This window comes from Manis javanica, chromosome 6 (genome assembly GCF_040802235.1).
Source record: "Manis javanica isolate MJ-LG chromosome 6, MJ_LKY, whole genome shotgun sequence".
NCBI classification, from domain to species: Eukaryota; Metazoa; Chordata; class Mammalia; order Pholidota; family Manidae; genus Manis; species Manis javanica.
This window is the reverse complement of record NC_133161.1, coordinates 34,481,186-34,499,246: the sequence shown is the minus strand read 5'-3', so window position 1 is coordinate 34,499,246 and position 18,061 is coordinate 34,481,186. Positions and strand designations below refer to the sequence as shown.

Sequence of the window (18,061 nt, the reverse complement as noted above, 5' to 3'; positions counted from 1 at the left end):
ACGCGTCTTACCCGCGCCCGTCCCATCCTCCCTTGGCCTTTCCCTTGTCATCCCCTCGGCCCCGCCTGGGCCGACCCTGCTGTAGGAGGATGGGCCCGCGCCTCGCCCACGCTGGCGCCTCGGCTTTAAAGTGCGCGCGGAGCGGGATCTGGCAGTTTCTTCTCTCCTTTCGTTTGGGTTGCTTTTGCAACCTTCAGTTACTGAGAGGGCCTGACTAGAAAGGCTCAGACCCTAAAAGTCGTCCCGCGGCGGCCCCTTCCTTCCAAGCTCCGCCCCGGACGACCCGCAGCCCGGCCCCAAGACGGTGACCCTGCGTGAGACCAAGAGAGGAAGCACAGGAGCTCCTGGGCCCAAGTGAGACAGGAGCTACGACGACAACGAGGAGTGAGAAAGACATTCGGCCTCTCTACACCCCAGGCCGCAGAGGCGCATACCGTGAACAGAAAGGCCAATCAGCGTTTTAACGCACGCTTGGGTCTCCCTTTCTGACTACCATGTACTTTTAACTCCCTGCCACCGAGAGCTTTGGATCCCTTCGAGGCTCTCTGCACTTCACGTGGAATCCCCTGTTTCATTTGCCAGCAGTTCCGTCTGCTGAGAGGACGTACTTAGGGGACTGCCAAGCAGCAGCAGACACAACTTGGCTTTGCCAGTGCAGCATACGGTTTTGTTCTCTCCTCCCTCCCCACCCCCTTCACTGACTCGCCGTCTGGGCCGGGCGGGAGAAGGCGGAGCAGGAGGTGGGGAGAAGAGGGAGGGTGGGGGAAGATCTGGCTCCGAACAAACAAGTTCTCCAGGGAGTTGTTTACATAGCAGGTGGACCTGACGTCAGCCAGGAGGCTCCACTGCAAATCCGAACAATATTCTGCTCCACGTTTCCCCCTCCCTTAAAGAAGTTGGGACCTGGAGAGAGGTGGATGGGCGCGGCTGGCATCCTAGCCAGCTGGTTCCAAACCACTTTTTGGATCAACAACAATCAACAATAACAACACAGAGTAAAACCAAACAAACAAGTGGCCCAGCAGTACTTTAGAACCCTCTGAGGTGTCCCTTCCCTCCCCCACCCCCCACCTCCGAGGAGAGGCTGCTCCGCGCGCAGTGTGTATACAGTTTGCTTTGCCAACAACATGCTCGCGCGCGGCCGGGTGCGCGCGCCCGCCAGCGCACACTCACACACATAGACACACATACAGACGCACACACAGATCCGGGTGGGGGGAACGGCAGCGCGAGACAGCGCGAGCCTCCGAGAAAGCGCGAGACACGCCGTCGCGTGCAGCTCCGCGGCGGCCGCTGCCACCCGGCTGGAGCCCCGCGCCGTCCGCAGCCAGCCCGCGAGCGCCTGGAGCGGTTATTGATGCGGCGGCCGCGTCCGCCGACTGTGGCTGCCTCCGACCCCCCCGGGCGCGCCCCCAACTCGCGGCCGCGGCCGCCAGGACTCGCGCGTAGGTGTGTTGTTGGGGGGCTGCTGCCTCAGCGCCGCGGTGCCACCTCCCGGGACGCTGCCCAGGCGTCCCCGGCCGCGGTAAGTTTCTTCGCCCTCACTCTGACTGCACCTCCGCACCCCGCCCCGTCCCCGCCACCTCCGCGCCGGGCCGCGCTGCCAGTTCGCGCGGCGGCGCGCTCCTCCCGCGGCGGCAAAGTTTCGCCCCAGCCGCTGCGCTCGGCCTGTCGGGGCGGGTGTGACATGTGTCAAATTCTGGCTCCGCATCGGGGTCGCGGTCTGGACCCAACATCACCACTTGTTGTTCCTTTTCATTTGGCATTGGGATGGGGGAAGGGGCAGTGGAGAGGGAGATGACTGTTGGCTCACGGATGGTTTTTAGTTTGAATATGCAAAATATTGCCTCGTCCGGAGAGACCAGGGCTGGAGGAAAATGTGTGTCGAAACACCAGATGTGTGTGTTTACGCTTTTATTGTTTGTTGTCTCTTCCTCTTCCTCCCCCCCTCCCCACTCCTCCTCGAGGAGAAACTAGAGTAAAAACATCTGGCGGCTGGAAGCACACGCTTTATTGATCCAACGGCTGACCTTTATTTACTCAGTTGGGCAAGTGCGCGGTTCTGGTCTCCTAAGTCAGGCACTTCTGCGTTCATTTCCAAAGCCCTCCTCTGGGAACGGGAGGCTGAGGGCCACACGCCTGGTTCTCTGGAGAAACTCTTGGCCCCTAGTGACGTTCCGGGACAGTCGCGCATCCCGGCTGCTGCCTCCAGACCCGCGCTCTCCCCTGCTCACGGCCTGCACGACCCGCTTGCCCTGGGACTGTCCTGGTCTTACATTTATTCCGGTCTCCTCACTCTGGGTGGGTTTAGGGTGAAATCGTGTCTCCTGGTTCCTCTGGAAGGGTGGGTGGGAGGGGCGCGGACACTTTCGGGGAAAAGGAGGGCTTCTCGTTAGGCTTTTACCTGAGAGCCGGCCGAGGCCCGGGCGAACGGAGGGCAGGTGGGCTCGAGGGGCGCCGACGTCGACCCCAGCCGAGCGCGCGTTCCGACGGCCCTTCGCGCTCAAGGCGGCGCACGTGCGGCGGCGGCGCGCCTCTCCCCGCCCCGCGGGCCAAACCGCGGCCCGCATCCGACCTCGGTGCGAGCGCGCGTGTGGAGCTCCCCGCCTGGCGCTCGGCCCTGTCCAGAGCAGGAGAAAAGTTGCCCTATGCCCTCAGCCTCCTCAGAGATCTCTTAGGTAAGTCTCTCAGGGCACCCGGCGCGGGGCGACACTCATTAGGAGGAACGCGTGGGAGAGACACTTGCTAGTCCGGAGCTGCTGAGAGCGCAAGTAGCGCGAGTTTCGCACAGGCACGAGTCGAGGGAGGCCGAACTGGACACCTCTTGGGAGGCTCCTCACGCTTCGGAATCCCCAAGGAACTAGACCCATCTGTGTATTTGTTTATTCAGCTTTTTAACCAAAAGCTTTAAGCCACTTAACGGACAGCTGCTTTCTGTAATGCGCATATTCCCTCCACCCCCGTTTTCTCTCACCACGTGTTGAAATCTAGTCAGTTTCTTGATCTTGAGGAGGATTCCTCGAGTGCTGTGCGCTCCCAGGTGGGCAGGCGTCGGCGACGGGAGGCGCGCGCCGCGGCCTGGCGAGGGCTCCGAACGGGCCGCGGGAGAGGGGCTGCGGCGCCCGTGGGTGTGGGAGATGGGCACGTATCTGGCCGTCATGGATCCGGAGGCGCTCCGAGAGCTGCCTCCCCGACGTGCCCAGAGTCGGCTTGGAAGAATAATTTAGTAGCAGGTAAGCCGAGGGGAGAAAGTGACGCCCTGCTGTCAAGTAGCTCAAGTGGATGTTTTCCAACTGGAAGTATTTAGAAGGATTAAGTTTTAGAAAACAAAAGTTTGCCTGGAAGGCACATTTTTGCACACTCTAACTCAAATAGTTTGCTTAGCTAGGTAGCAGTGGAGACAGGAGGGGTGTGTTTAATAGCAAGTCTATGTTAGAGGTAAAAACTGAAGCAAAGATGAGCTCTCAGGTATTTTCGTCTTCAATTTTGCATTGTGGCGTGTCTTGGGGAAATGTTTTATGTTGTCAAGGGGCCTGTTTATCTTTTATGTCACTATGAGTTATGGATAAGTATATTCTCAGTGTACTGGAATTTTAAAATGCAGTGTTAAAACTGAGCAATTAATTTACAATTTTGATTTATTTGTAAATCATAAATAAAGTGGGTCTAAAGTTATATACGCTGTGTTTATTAAGGTCATAAAATATCATTTCAGCTTTAAAGCTTTTAAAAGCCTTTTTTCTCTGCTTTCATATCCTCCCATTTTTTTTACTGCTTAACTAGACCTACAGTTCTACCTTAAGAAACCCACTATTTCATTGTTACCTTAAACTAAGTGAAAGACATCTTTGTGATTAAGTTACTAACTTATAAAGAAGAGACTAGAAACCTGATGATAATTCCCTGTAGGTGAATGGACACAATTTTAAAAGTTCACTTTTAAGTACAACAGTACAAGAATTTTAGGAGAAAAATGTTTAATGATTTAAATGTAAGTACAATAAATACTTTCTTACACATAGATTATTAAAATGTTACCATTACAGTACAATGGGTACTAGAATAATCAAAGGAAAATATATACAAGTAACAGTTATTGCTTTTCAAAATTCCCCAACTTATATTTTGAGATTCAGAGTGGAAATTCTAGAACTGAATATTGTTTTCATTCAATTCATACTCTGGAGTAGAAAGAGGCCTTTAATTACATTATAATATGACTATATTAATGTTTATGTCTGAGTAAACTGTCACTGTAGTTTTATTTCTTTGCACTCATGATACTATAGTGGTTTTGCCTCAAAAAATAAACCCTTGTAATAATTTAGAAACCTGAAGGGGAGGAGGGAATTGTTATATGTGCACACCATAAAAACAGGAAAAAAGGTAAACTTTAAATTTACAGATAACCTTTAATGAGAAGTTATATTCCTGTTTTACAAGCAAAAATTCCCAAACCCAAAACAACTTTTTGTGTATCTATTAGAATTACATTTTCTGAAAACTATATTTAAATATGTGAAAATAACTTCATTGTTTGATTGAGACTCACAGGGCATATGGCAGTATTAATGTACATAATGAGACAAATTTACCAGACATTTTTATTTCAAGAGAAAATGTGAGGGATATGGAACTTAATTACATAAAAGGGATATTATTTGTGATATTTTAAAGGATTTATAGCTGGCTCTGTCTCATCACCCTTGTCTATTTCTGTGTTGATAGTCTCATGTTAGATCAGCTATTAGTTGTAATATTGATAGAAAGCTGAATGGTGGAAGTGGTCCTGTATTTTCTGCTTCTCTGAATTAAATCAGAAAGAGACCATTGACTTGTAAAAAGAGAGTATCACCAAGTTCTTTTGACATGATTTTTGCTAGACAAAATTTGAATTCACAGTGAACTCAGAAGTGATATCAATTCCACAAGATACTGAATACTAATTGTTGGCACACTGTTTTTTATTTTCTTTAACTTTATGATAGTTGATAGTACTCTTAGTGATAAATGGATGGATCCAAAGTTTTCTAACCAGTGCCCACATACATACTGCCTCTTGATAAAAGTCTATTCCTCAAATTAGGTCCAATGATAATCTTAAGATTTGCATAGATTGAAAGTAAATTTATTTCTGTGTCCCTTAATTCATAGAGTTCTAACAAATTTGATCAAGTCGAACTCAGAAAAATTATTGTTTATATTCGTAAAGTTTCTGAAGAAGTAATCAAAGTGCTTGAAACTTTGCTTAAGCGTATCTCAGTGCTCATGGTGTGCAGACAATCTAATGCCTAATTGAAATTTTATATGTTTAGCTTACTTTTGTTCTTCTCCTTTTGATGACAAAAATATTTTCTTAAGGTCCAACTATTTATCTTTTAATATAGATGGACTCCAGTCATATCCCTTCCATAGTATTTATCAAGTAAAATAATTTAAATTCTTTAGACTTTTTTTTAAATGAGGCTTAGGTCATTTTCATTGCTTTCTTATGGAATTGTTACAAACTTTGAGCCTCTTCATTTGTTTTTCACAACTCACATGTGGACTCCATAACTATTAGTTTGTTTAAACACCTTAACTAAGCATGGTTAGGAGTGTTGTCTAAAAATACTATTTAAGCCTATCCTTGGTCTGTGAAAATACATTACTATTGAATTATATAAATACTCATATAATAGCATATTTTTTTGCTGTAGAATATTCTTGTAGATATTCCTGTTAAAATAAGTGGGAACTTACTTCCATTTGTTTATTTACTTCTATTTGTCATTATCTCTGATGCATTTTCATGTACACTGGTTAGTTCTGCCCAGTGTAATTATCCATCCCCAACCCCCGATTTTCCAGACAAAACAAACAAAAAAGAGCAACTTTGGTAAAATGTTAAGAAATATTATGACCAACCAAAAGGTTAATGTTAGAATATTGAGATACTGGAAAGAGGCCCTTAGAGAAGATTTAGATTTATTATGTTCTACCAATATTAATATTAAAATGAAAAAGTAAACCTATATATATGTGGTAATTTATTTTCAGTAATTCTATTTATTAAAACTTTTTCTGTAAATGGGTCCCTCAGTAATTTACTATTTCCTCAAATGAGGTATTATTGTTAGCCTAATTATTTTTAGGAGCATAATCTCAATTTCAGAGTGACTAGGAATTTGTGTTTATACATGACTTTGTCTAAGAACCAAATTCACAGAGTGTATCTGTGCTCTAAAATGAGGTATACTGGTATCACCCCTATTTTATTTTTGAAGCAGCATTATATTTTACTGACTTGCAGCTTGCATTCCACTTTTAATCCTAATACTTTTTCATTTTGTAATTATGAGCTTTGCCTTTATATTCATTTGTCCACCTTGCTTTCCGTGATCAATTTGAATTCCAAAATTGCCTCATTTTACAAAATTTTATCTAGGATTTTATCAGAAGTGTATATTCTCCATAAATTATCAGGGCCAAAGTTCAACCTTTTGAATACCTTGATATTTGAAATATGTTTTTTTGGACCTATATTCTGTTGATTGAGTTCAACTTCCTAATCAGTTGCACACTTCCTTTCTTCATATAGTCATCAAAGGATCTGTAGAACATACTTTCCCATTATATTGATAAATATGTCATATGAAGCTGAGGTCTTCCTTCCTTTCTGCTGTGGTAAATTTTTATTAGCAGGAGCAAGTAAAATTTAGATGTTGAAAAAGCGCATTGCTGTGAAGGAAATGAATCCCCAGGGGTTTAAAAACTCTCAGTGTTTTTAGCTTATTAATGTCCCTCAATTTCCCTTGATTTCTGTCTTAGAGGGCTTAAAATATACTTCGTAGAAGATAATGTTGATTTGAAATTTAAGTTTTTAGTGTTTCTTTTTAGAGACTTTTCTACCGTAAGTCTAAAATATTTTACCATGAGAATGTTATTTTTTTTTAAAATAAGTTGAGGAAATTAACTTTGAATTCCTCAAAGGATGCTACTAGAAAGAACATAACATTTTTCTGGTATTCATTTCTTTTTTTTCTTCTCAACTTTTATGATGGCATTTTCTATAAAAGTTTTCTTTTAATCATTTTAGTTTCATATCATTTTGGTATATGTACACAACCATAGCCATCCTTTTGCAACTTTCCCTCAATTTAAGAAATAAAAAACTTTCTTAAAGTGTATTTTAGGGGGTAAGAAAAAAATCAGTGGTAGACATGTTTTGGAGAAAGCTTTTAGAAAATTTCTCACTGGCAGTTAGAGAGGAAAAACTTATAGTACACTAATCCAGATATCTTAACATCCCAGCATATGTAGACTGTCATAAAATCATCTCATTTAAAAAAAGATTCCCAACATCCTTAAGAACTATTCCTCACCATTACTTCACACAAATTTATGTTCCAGGATTTCGTGGATCTATATCTGTATTGCTGTAGCTAACTCTCCCTTTTTGTCTTCAGTTTTCTCCTTTCTCAGTCTGCTAAACGGGCCCCCAAAATCTTGTTTTGAACATCTATTTAATACCACCACTGTTACCAATCTTATCAGATAGACCATCATTTCCTACCTGAGTTGTTGCAACAGGCACCACAGTTTATTTTACAAACAGCAGAGCGATCTTTTAAAAATATATCTGATTATGTCATTGTTTTGTATAAACCTTCCAACATCTTCTTATGTCTCTCAGAGTAAAAGACACAGCCCTTATGTAAATCCATATTATTTGACTCCTGTTAGTTATCTGACATTATTTCCTAACATTTACCTCTTATTCAGTGAATTCCAGACACACTGGCTTCCTTGATATTCCTCAATTCAGGATAAGCTCATCCCCACCTCGAAATTTTTCTCTCTCTTTGTCTGGAATGCTCTACTCTCAGGTATCTTCACTAACTTCAGGTCTCTGCTCAAACATGTCCTTATTAAGAGAAGTCTCCAACTATCCCATGTAAAATAACAAATCATGTCCTGTCACCCTTACCATGCTTTTCTCCCCTACAGCATTATCATCAATTGACATTTTAAAAAGTTTGTTTCTCTAATCATCTGTCCCCCAATTAGAATATACTCCATGGGAGCCAAGGATTTTGTTTTATTCACTGTTCTAACCCAGTGCATAGAAGTGTGCCTCAAACTTGAGAGAACCTCTACGAATAAACATTGAATAGACAAATGAATACTTGTTGGAGGCCAAAGACATTATTTCTGTCTATATCACTGCCTCATTTGTTTTTGTGTGACTGAAATTACTTTTCACCTTACTTTTTAATCTTACACTTATTTTGTACCATATCATGTTTGGGAAAACGGTGCTATTGGTCAAGGAAGCTCTCATCTCAGGTGGATAAATTTCAAGTTCAATTTTCTGTATCTTTTTAAAATTTTCAATCTGAGAAACAATATTTTTAACTTTCAAAAGTTGTGACTGGATGATCATGCTTTTGGTCAAGAAATGCTCAGTAGTTGAGTGCTTTAATATAATCACACTTAGCACTGTTGGACTGACATTCGTATAACTCATTATATCTTAATATGAATAGTGTAAGCGGTATATACAGATGTTTTTAAGTGCTATACTATAGATACAACATGGGCATACTAAGTATTTCAGGGATTGTGGGAAAAGGACGGAAATGGGTTAAGTCAAAGTCTCTTCTTAAAACCTTTAGATTTAGCTGCCTTTACTTTTCATTTGCGTACACTATGTTTACAACTTTTCTTTTGTCTCATCCTTTCATTACCTATCCTTAAACAGAGCAGATTCAAGAGTTATGATGTGATAGAAAATTCCTCTCTCCAAAATTAAAATTCCACCCTTTATAGTTTGCTCAAATGCTTTTGGATAGCTATTACCAAGGCATGAATTGGTGATACAATTCTCTGTAAATACCACCACAGAAGTACACAGATTCTGTGTTCTTTCTCAGAAATTTTATTCTAAGTACCTGAGAATAGAGAAAGGAGATTATAATATTTTCTATTGATAATGAAAGAGGTCTCTTTTCCTTTGCCTATCTCTTCTAATTTTTCTCCCCCTCTTCCCTCCTAGAGACTGTATTATGAGATCTTTCAAAAGAATTCTAACCTATTATAATACCACCAGATAATATGTGGCCCTTGGAAAACTGAAGAAAGGCAGAATGGGGTTTTATTACATAATTATCCCACTTTTCTTTTAAAAAAATTACTTACATCCATCTTCTGTTCCTCTTCTCCTCCTCCTTGGATCTCAATGCCCTGCATATTGCGAGTGTATTCTCCTTTCCTTGTTCTGAGTAGGAAATTTTGTGTTAATGGATTCCTCTGATAATAATATATATTAGAGTGTGAATGAAAATGAATCCTTCTGGAAGATAAAATTTTTGCCACAGACAGTAAAATAGGTAGCTTGCTGTACTATGCAGACTTCCATGTTAAGTGCCAGGAGATCTAATTTCTGGTACTTGGTCTGTCTATAACTATTTTGTGATACTGGGTGGGTCATTTGCTCCAAAATTAAAAAAGATGATTAGTTTTTAGGTTACCTCCAAGTGAAACCTTTTGTGAAATACGTGAAATCAAATTTGAAGGTATGAACATATTCTCTCGTTACTACCACATAAACATACACATAAGACTGATCTTATGAGAGAAGATACTTGTTTAAAAAAAAAAACTAAAAAAGTTTAACCTTCTAATAAATAAATTTGCTTCTGAAGCTCTGGGGGCTCAATTAATTTAAGGGTTCTTTTTTGTTTTTTTTTTTTAAGTCATCTTAGCTCACTAGGTGTATTTATACCACTCTCCTCCTTGTTAGTCAGGAACATTGCCTCCCGTATTGAACCAGAATGCTGAAACAAGAGAAGTTAGGAGTACATGTGGAGTTGATCATGTTAGGGTTAAGAAAAATAACCACCTGGCATTCTCTTCCCTAAAGCACATATTGTTAATATTCTATAAATATTAATTTCTTCACAATTTTTGCCTGGTCCTGCATTCATTCATATTGTTAGCTGTTGGTGGCACCAATTCAGAAATAAAATGTGGAGTTGGATAAGCTGTTTGTAAACTTTGTCTTTTTAAAATTAGAGCTCCCTTTTTAATAGACTTTACACACACACATACATTTGTAGATCCCACATAAAAGGTGGGATTGTCCCATGGTCCAGCCTAAGCATCGTACTGCATTAAAAGGAAACACAACTCCCAACTAGATGAGTGCTGCATATCTTTACTATCTTTTGGCTTCAGGGGAGTGACACGGGCTTTTTACAATGTTCCACATAGGAGGTTTTGCCCTAGATCTCTTAATACATCTTTCTTTCCCCCCTGGGAACTGATAAAAACTTTTTAGAGCCTCATATAGATCATTCCTTCACTACTTTGCTGCCTAATTCTCCAGCCATGCAATGCATACAATCATGCCAAGTGTACATGCTCTATTAAGTGTTCTGTATCATGCGAAGTATCGTATCTTTTTCTCATTCTGGCTGCTTTGCTTGTGACAGACCACTATGTGGACAAACAAGGAAAGCATCAACAAAGATTTCTTCTCAGAAGGTAAGGGATTATAAATGGTAGTTTTTAGCAGTGATGTAAGCTTGCAGTCATATTTCAATACATTTTACCTTGTTATTTTAAATCTGTATTTTCTTGATCCATTGATAATATTTCTTCCAGAAAAGTATGCTTTTAAGTTGCACTCATATCACTTATAACTCTTTGCTCTTTTGTAATTTTCAGTAATGTCATACCATCCCTTGTCCTTCATGTCTATCTCTCAAACTGCTCCGCAACCAGAAGAAAGGTAATGCAATTTGTTATTTGTAACTGTTAATTTGATTTTACGTATCTATTCTCTCTGATATCTTTCTAATTGTGTCCTGAAAATGTCTCATTTCTCACTGGGCTGAACCAGTGCCAGATTCTAAAATAGGACTAAGTACAATCTTATGTTACATTCAAGGAACATTGTTATAAGTTTTGTTTTTACTTTTAGAGAACATTTGTTTTTATGATGACATAAGACCAAATTTCAAGTATAAATGTACAATAATAGATCATATATGTAACAAGCTGATACATAAATTAAAAATGTTTCTTATTACTAGAATTACATTTTTTAAGAGGGTATTTAAAAACTAATGTGAATGAGTAATATATTTTTACATGTTAACTATGAAGGAAAATATATTTTAATACTTTGTAAAAGCTGGCTATACATATGACTTCATTTTATATTAAGACATTAGCTACTATATTGCAAATATGATACTGATAATTTTCTCTTAAACATTTACTTGTGATTGGTTAATGATAAAAATATTTTAATGACTCATTTTTATGTAACATTTTAGGCTTTTAAATTTTTTCCTTTTTAATATTAAAGATTATTTACATACAGTAAAATTCACCCCTTTATAATGGAAAGTTCTCTATATTTTGATAAATGTATAATTAGTTATGTAATCACCACCACAATTAAACAATTAAGACATAGGACAGTTCCATCATGCTCCAGAATTTTTCCATGTACTTTTTAGTTAATCCCCCTTCCCATTCTCCAGTTCCAGGTTAACCACTGATTTCTGTCCCTGTAAGTTTTGTCCTTTGAAGTCTGTCTTTTTTGTTTTTACGAGTTTATAAAAGAAATTGAATAAATTTGACATATGACATTGTGTAAATTTATGGTATCCAGTGTGTTGCTTTGATACATAATTATTGTAATATCATTGCCATTGTAGTGATATTTATCACATTACCTATTACAATGCAGTATGGTCTATATTATACTGTTCAGTAGACCTCTAGGACTTATTTATAAGCAGGCTGCAAGTTTGGTTCCTTAAATATTAGTCTTAGCCTCCCACCCCCATCCCGTGGTCATCACCATTTTAGTCTCTATTTTTTACAACTTTGGCTTTTTTAGATTCTACACATAAGTGATATCATATAGTACCTGTCTTTCTCTATCTGATGTATCTCACTTAGCATAATGTGCTCAAGGTCCCTCCATGTCATTACAAACAGCAGGATATCCTCTGTTCTGGCTGAATAATATTCGATTGTATATATATGTATATATATATATACACCACATTTAAGTCTGTCTTAGAATTATACAGTATATAGTCTTTGGAGTCAGTCTTCTTTCACTTATCATAATGCATTTGAGATTCATCTCTGTTGTTTTATGTATCATTTTTGCCTTTGCAAGAATGTAGTTGCTTGTTCCTGTCATAATTTATTAGGAGTTTAGAATTTTCCTCTCATTTTTCATTTCAAGTGTATTTTTATTATAGCCTTAAATTTTATTTTAGCTTAAAAATTGGCCTGGCTTATAGACTTTCCTAGTTAATCATTTCTAAGAGTTAATTTTGGAGTCTCCACTATAGTTCTTTACTCTCATTCCCACTTCTACCCACAGTCTTTCTTTCTTGCTCTCATACTTGCTTTATTTCCACAGGTGTTTATTGTTAATGTCTTTTCACTCTGTCGTCTTTTTGACTGGTTGAAAGATGTAAGATCCATTCAAATAGCTAGTTCTTAAATAAGAAAGAAGCTATCAACTGTTCAATAATATTCATTTATTCATTCACTTATTTATTCATTCCATAATCACTGATCATCCACCAACTTCTGTAAATGGCAAAAGAATCAGGAATCCTACAATTCAGAGGAATCTTTAAGATCATGAGATTAATTTTCCATTCTCCCTTCCAAACCAGATGGTTGATAGGACTAGAGTTTGTTATCCAGGAGCGTTTGTCAAATTGCCTGTGGGCTGCAGTATATGGAAAGAGGAATAATCAGTGAAGTAGTCAGAGAGTCAGGTGGGCTGCTAATAACAAACTGTCAGTCTGAAGGGGCTAGCTAGGCTGAAATGGAATAGTAACCAGGGAGGCAAGAAAACAGTCAAGAGGCCTGGAGAAATTTCCTGTGAGTTGGCTTTTTGACAGACAAGAAGTGAGTGGTTCCAAGAATGTGAAGGAGGCAATCGCCATTGCCATATTCCTGGCTAGTGGCTTTAAAAAACTTACATGAATGGGGAACTTGTTATCTTAACATCCAACATTCGAAAAATATAATTGATAGAAAGTTCTTCCTTACACTGAATTGGAATAATTAGCCATGATTTCTAGTTCTGCCCTTTGGATTTACATAGAATATTTTACATTGAAGCTTTGCAGATGTCTGAAAATTTTCATGTGCAATAAATATTTCCTTTCAGGAGAAGGAAGTCAGTTTTGTCATACTTTACATGCTATATAGATTTATTTCACCCTTCACAGTCCTGATCACTTTCTTCTGGCTAGGCTTCTGTTTGTGGAAGTTTCCCTTTAAAATGTATCCAGAGCTAAATACAAGACCATGAATATGGTCTCATTGACACAGAACACACTGAAAATTTATCTCCATTTTTCTCTAACCTAATAGCAAGTTCATTTTTTAGTCATGTTACATTGTTACTAGAATTGTAATTTACTTTATGTGAGTTGCAATTAACATACAATTTGAATACTTCATTTTTAAAATAGGATTTGCATGGAAAACTTTTTTTTATAGTTTATTCAGCATGTCAACATTTTCTTAAAATCCTGACTCTGTTATATGTGTTATCCATAAATTTGTTTAATACATTTTTATAGCTCTGTTCAATTATTTATGAAAATATTGAACAGCATAGGGTTAAGATTAGAGCCTTTTCCAAACTTAATGAGTGTGGAGCCTGACTTGTCATTGATCCTTTGGATGTGATTGTTTACCTACCTATATACATTGAAATTAATAATAATTATAATGGCTAACATTCACTGAGCAGTTACATTAAGTTAGCACTTTTCTAAGCAATTTGTGTGTATCAATTCAATCTTCCTAATTCCTTTATAGGGAGGTATATTGTATCTCCATTTTACAAATGGTGAAGTTGAGTCACAAGTTGTTAAGAACTGTGAGAGATGTAATATTTTACCCTGCGTTCATTCAAGCCAGCCAGTGTTTTATGGATGCTTGCCGAAGGCACAGGACCTAGAGATCAGAGACAAAAAAACTTTATTTCTTATTCCTGGTATAGCAGGCAGCATGACCTTCATGTTTATTTTTGTTCCTTGTCCACCAAGTCCCACAAGGACTCTGCAGAGTGGCTCAAGTTAGTTCTGTACACTCAGTGAGTCCTATCACAGATGAGGAACTCCAAGTTTAGGAACCTCGATCTTTTACAATAGTCTGTAAGCAAACCTTTCCTTTGTTCTAGAGGGAGATACGGTCTCTCCCTTCCAAGGCTATTTGCTGTACAAACTTCCATGAAAAGACGGTCCAGAACAAAATCAACGAGTGCCTCTGCTCACAAAACTGCAGAAACTCAAGAGACCCATGAAATTTTCCTCTTATCCCAGATGTTAAGAAAGTTCCCCAAAGTTACATAAATAGTAAGTGGACCTACCCCAAGTTGGCCACAATAGACTTTCTCCATACTTGTCTTGGTCCAGATATATATATAGCTAATATATTTCTCTGATTCATTCATCTAGAATTATGCCAGAAAAGGAAACAAGGTTTGGCATGGCTCATTTTTAACAAATCCATGGCAGATTAAAAGAAAATATTTAAATGCTCACAAACCATCTGTTTAGTAACCTGTCCTAGAATTTCACTGGGGAATAGTGTCAAGATCACTGATCTTTATTTTCTAGAATCCTTTTACCTTAAAAAATAACATTTGCACCTCCTATATATTGTCTGCTCTTACGTTGTTTGTAACTCACCCAAGGTTAAAAGCCACTGTTCTGTGATAACATTTATAAGCTGCCTTTTTTAATACCTTAAAATTGTAATCCATTGGTCCTATATATCTGAACTTACTTAAAGTGATTCACTGTCTTCTTCATTTCTGAGCTTTGGTTTTCTTATTAATCATACTGATCTCCATTTTAGTTTCAACAGCTTTCCTTTTTGGTGGAGTAGGTAAAAACTACCTAAGATTTGTCTCAGTTATAATATACCATTGTCACCAAGCAGTAGGTTCATGTCTTTTGAAATACTTTTCCTAGACCTAAATAAGATTTAGAAGTGTTCTTAGATTTTTTTGTGGGGGTTTTTGTGTGTGGGGGTGCTTCAGTCCATTTTGAGCATTTATTAAAGCTTTGAGTCATGTTTCTGTATTCCATGATGCATAATATCACTTCTAAGGTCAAATAATCCCTGTATAACTCTATTGGTTTTTAGATGTTTTCTGACTTTTTTCTTTCTTAGTGTCTTCTGAGGCTGGAGGGTCATAATTTTACTTTCAATAATTCATAATTTCCATAGATAAGATGTTTATACCAAGCCTTTTTTTTTAATTTTAGAGTTCATGCAAAGCCATCATATATAGTAGGGGTTGACAAATTTTCTCTGTAACAGGCTAGCTAGTAAAGACAGGTTTTGTGAGCCATAGATCTCTCAAAAATATTCACCTCTGCCACCTCTGCAGGTCTGGAAAATACCTAAATGAATGTAGCCCTGTGCCAGCAAGATTTATTTATGGGCACTAAAGTTTGAATTTCATAAAATTTTCATATTTACAAAACATTCTTTTGATCTTCATTCAACCATTTAAAGCTGTTAAAACCATTCTTACAGCCATCCAAAATCAGGCAGTGACACAGTTTTAGCCTATGGACTGTATTTTGCGAAACCCACAAATATGCATGCACACACATGTATAATTACGTAAATATAGACATATCTTTTTCTATCTCTGTGACTAAAATCCATGCCACATTTTGCTCACTGGCTTGCATTTATGAGCTTAAACCTGATACGGACTTCTAAGAATTCTCTGACAAATTTTTTTATGATAATTCTTCCCTTTTCGCTGCTGTTATAACCCAAGTAGTAGTTCTTCTTGCTGCTTAAGTCTTCAGAGAGAAGAAATCATTACTAAACCAATAATTTATTAGATGCTCAGTGTTTTGTCATTATCAGTATTAAAATATAAATCTGGATAGTACAAGTGGGATAACTAGTTGAGGGGTCCAAAATCTAAATAGCCAACTAATGACAGCATTCACATCATTTTTCCAGAAGTAAGGTCAAAACAAAAATGTCAGGAAACTCTCAGGGAAAAGTCGTGAAGCATCACAACTAGTGGAGGCAGCTTCAAGTATGAGACAAAGCTTTGGTACAACCCAGAGCTTTTGTATGGTTAAGTGGGGATATTGGTAAACCACAGGCCTGGAGTGCAATTAGGTGAGTGAAGTATCTGGCTGGAATGAGAAATTTGAAAACTAATGACATCAAGGCTCTCAAGCAGACAAAATGGCTATTGAACTAGGTTCGCTTTTGTGACTTTGGGTAAGGAGAATCTCCTGTACATTTACTTATGGTAGAAGCCCTTCAGCTAGGTTTTTTTGTTTGCATGTTCTGGTATTAATGTTTTTTAAGGTAATTAAAACCAACCTTGCAGAGTCTGCCTTGGGAAATGTTTCTGTTCTTATTTTTGATGCAAACTTTGTAGATTATACAATCTCAGCTGGAGGAGATGGGAAGATGGATGAAAAGACTTAAGAATGAGGAATAGTAAAGCTGTTTTCCTTGATGTTTATTCTTCCTTGCCAGTAAACTATTTGTCTCCCCACTTTTTTTTCCCTTCAGAATGCACATCTCTTTCTGACAGGAGGCCTGAATTAGAGGTGCACTATTTGTTGCTTTATCATGAGAGTTGTAAATTAAACATAAATCATTTTTTTGGAATTTTAATATTTTTTGCTTCCACTACTCGAAATTTTCAGTAAGCAATTTGTGATCATTTTGATTCTAACCTAATCCATAATACCCATTCCCCCTAACTTTCCTCTCTGAATTATTTTTGAATTTGTCTTGTTTTCTCAGAAATAAAGGCACTATATGAACTCTCTTCTTACCATTTTAAGGCTCAGAAAACATACTTTATCATATAATACTGTATTTCCTTATGAAATACCTTAGTAAAGAATTATATGAATCTTATACTTTGAATCTTAAGAATATTTGATGTATTGGCCTAGGTGGTTGCCATTGTATTGAATGAAAGTCCTTTTTATGGTGTTATATGTGTTACTTTTAACAAAGTCATGAGCAGAATTGCTTTCAGAAAAGAGAGGTTTTGCCATAAGGATGAAAAATACAGGCAAATCTCCTTTAGAATTAAGACAACAATAAATGAAATATTTATGAGTCAGGGCTTGGCTATATGAGAAAATACAGACAAACTTGTGGTTTTATTATATTACTTACAGTATTTGTGTGACCTAAAAAATAAAAAGTGGAAAAAGACCAAATGCAGTCAGGTATGGGGGCTCCTGAGATACACATAGTTAATGAACTATTATGGTCTTCCACAGAGAGTGAAGTTCTCTTTTTATTTTTTTGATACTTTTAATAAAGGATGAGGAAATAGAACTTGAGGTAAAAAATATTGTTTGATGACTTCAGTGATACTAATATAAGAAAGATTTAATTGAAAAACAATATGTATATTTGTAACCTATTTCCATAAAGAGCTATACTATTATTTCTATTTTTAAATCATATTCCCAACAAAAACCTGTAGTCATTTTAACTAGTTATTAATTAACTTAAAATTTAATATATGGTGGTAAAAGTTAGTAAATTTAGTGTTTTTTTTTTGATATGGCAGTTGAATCCTGCTTTGTAAAGTGCCCAAATAAATTATAACAAGCTAAGCTAAATCTATTATTAGTTGAAAAAATCTTTTATTCCTAGAAAATAAAACTATTTATTCAACTAAAAAGATCTGTTTTACCATAGTAAGTTTATAAAATGTTACAGATGATGCTGTTGAGGAAATATCTTAAATATATTTAAGTGGAAAAATTTGTTTGTGTCAATTTTGTTGGGCATGAGAATTGGTTGTTAAAATTCTGATTCCTAGGTCTAACCTAGATTATCTCTTTATTAGTAGCCCTGGAGAGGGACCAAAAATCTTCATTCTTAGAAAATAACCTACATATCCTATCCAAATAAGGTGATGTGAAGACCACACTTTTAGAAATACCAGAGTAAATATTACATGGCACTTCTAAAGAATTTCTTTTTTTCCCAAGAAAATAAG

The 18,061-nt window shown here is 38.0% G+C and overlaps 1 protein-coding gene across 12 annotated transcripts in view; it reads left to right on the top strand.

Annotated features, from left to right (window-relative positions):
* The first annotated feature begins 1,104 nt into the window (after window positions 1-1,104).
* Window positions 1,105-18,061, top strand: part of FOXP2 (forkhead box P2) — a 568,904-nt gene continuing 551,947 nt past the window's right edge. For 3 of the 12 annotated variants that reach the window (XM_073238565.1, XM_073238561.1, XM_073238563.1), the window contains exon 1: window positions 1,105-1,525. The gene's annotated coding sequence lies outside the window, so the exon portion shown is untranslated. Of the gene's footprint in view, window positions 1,526-2,539; window positions 2,679-10,443; window positions 10,528-10,710; window positions 10,775-18,061 lie in introns of those variants that run through there. The other 9 variants (XM_073238574.1, XM_073238575.1, XM_073238562.1 and 6 more) reach the window with 8 other exon arrangements.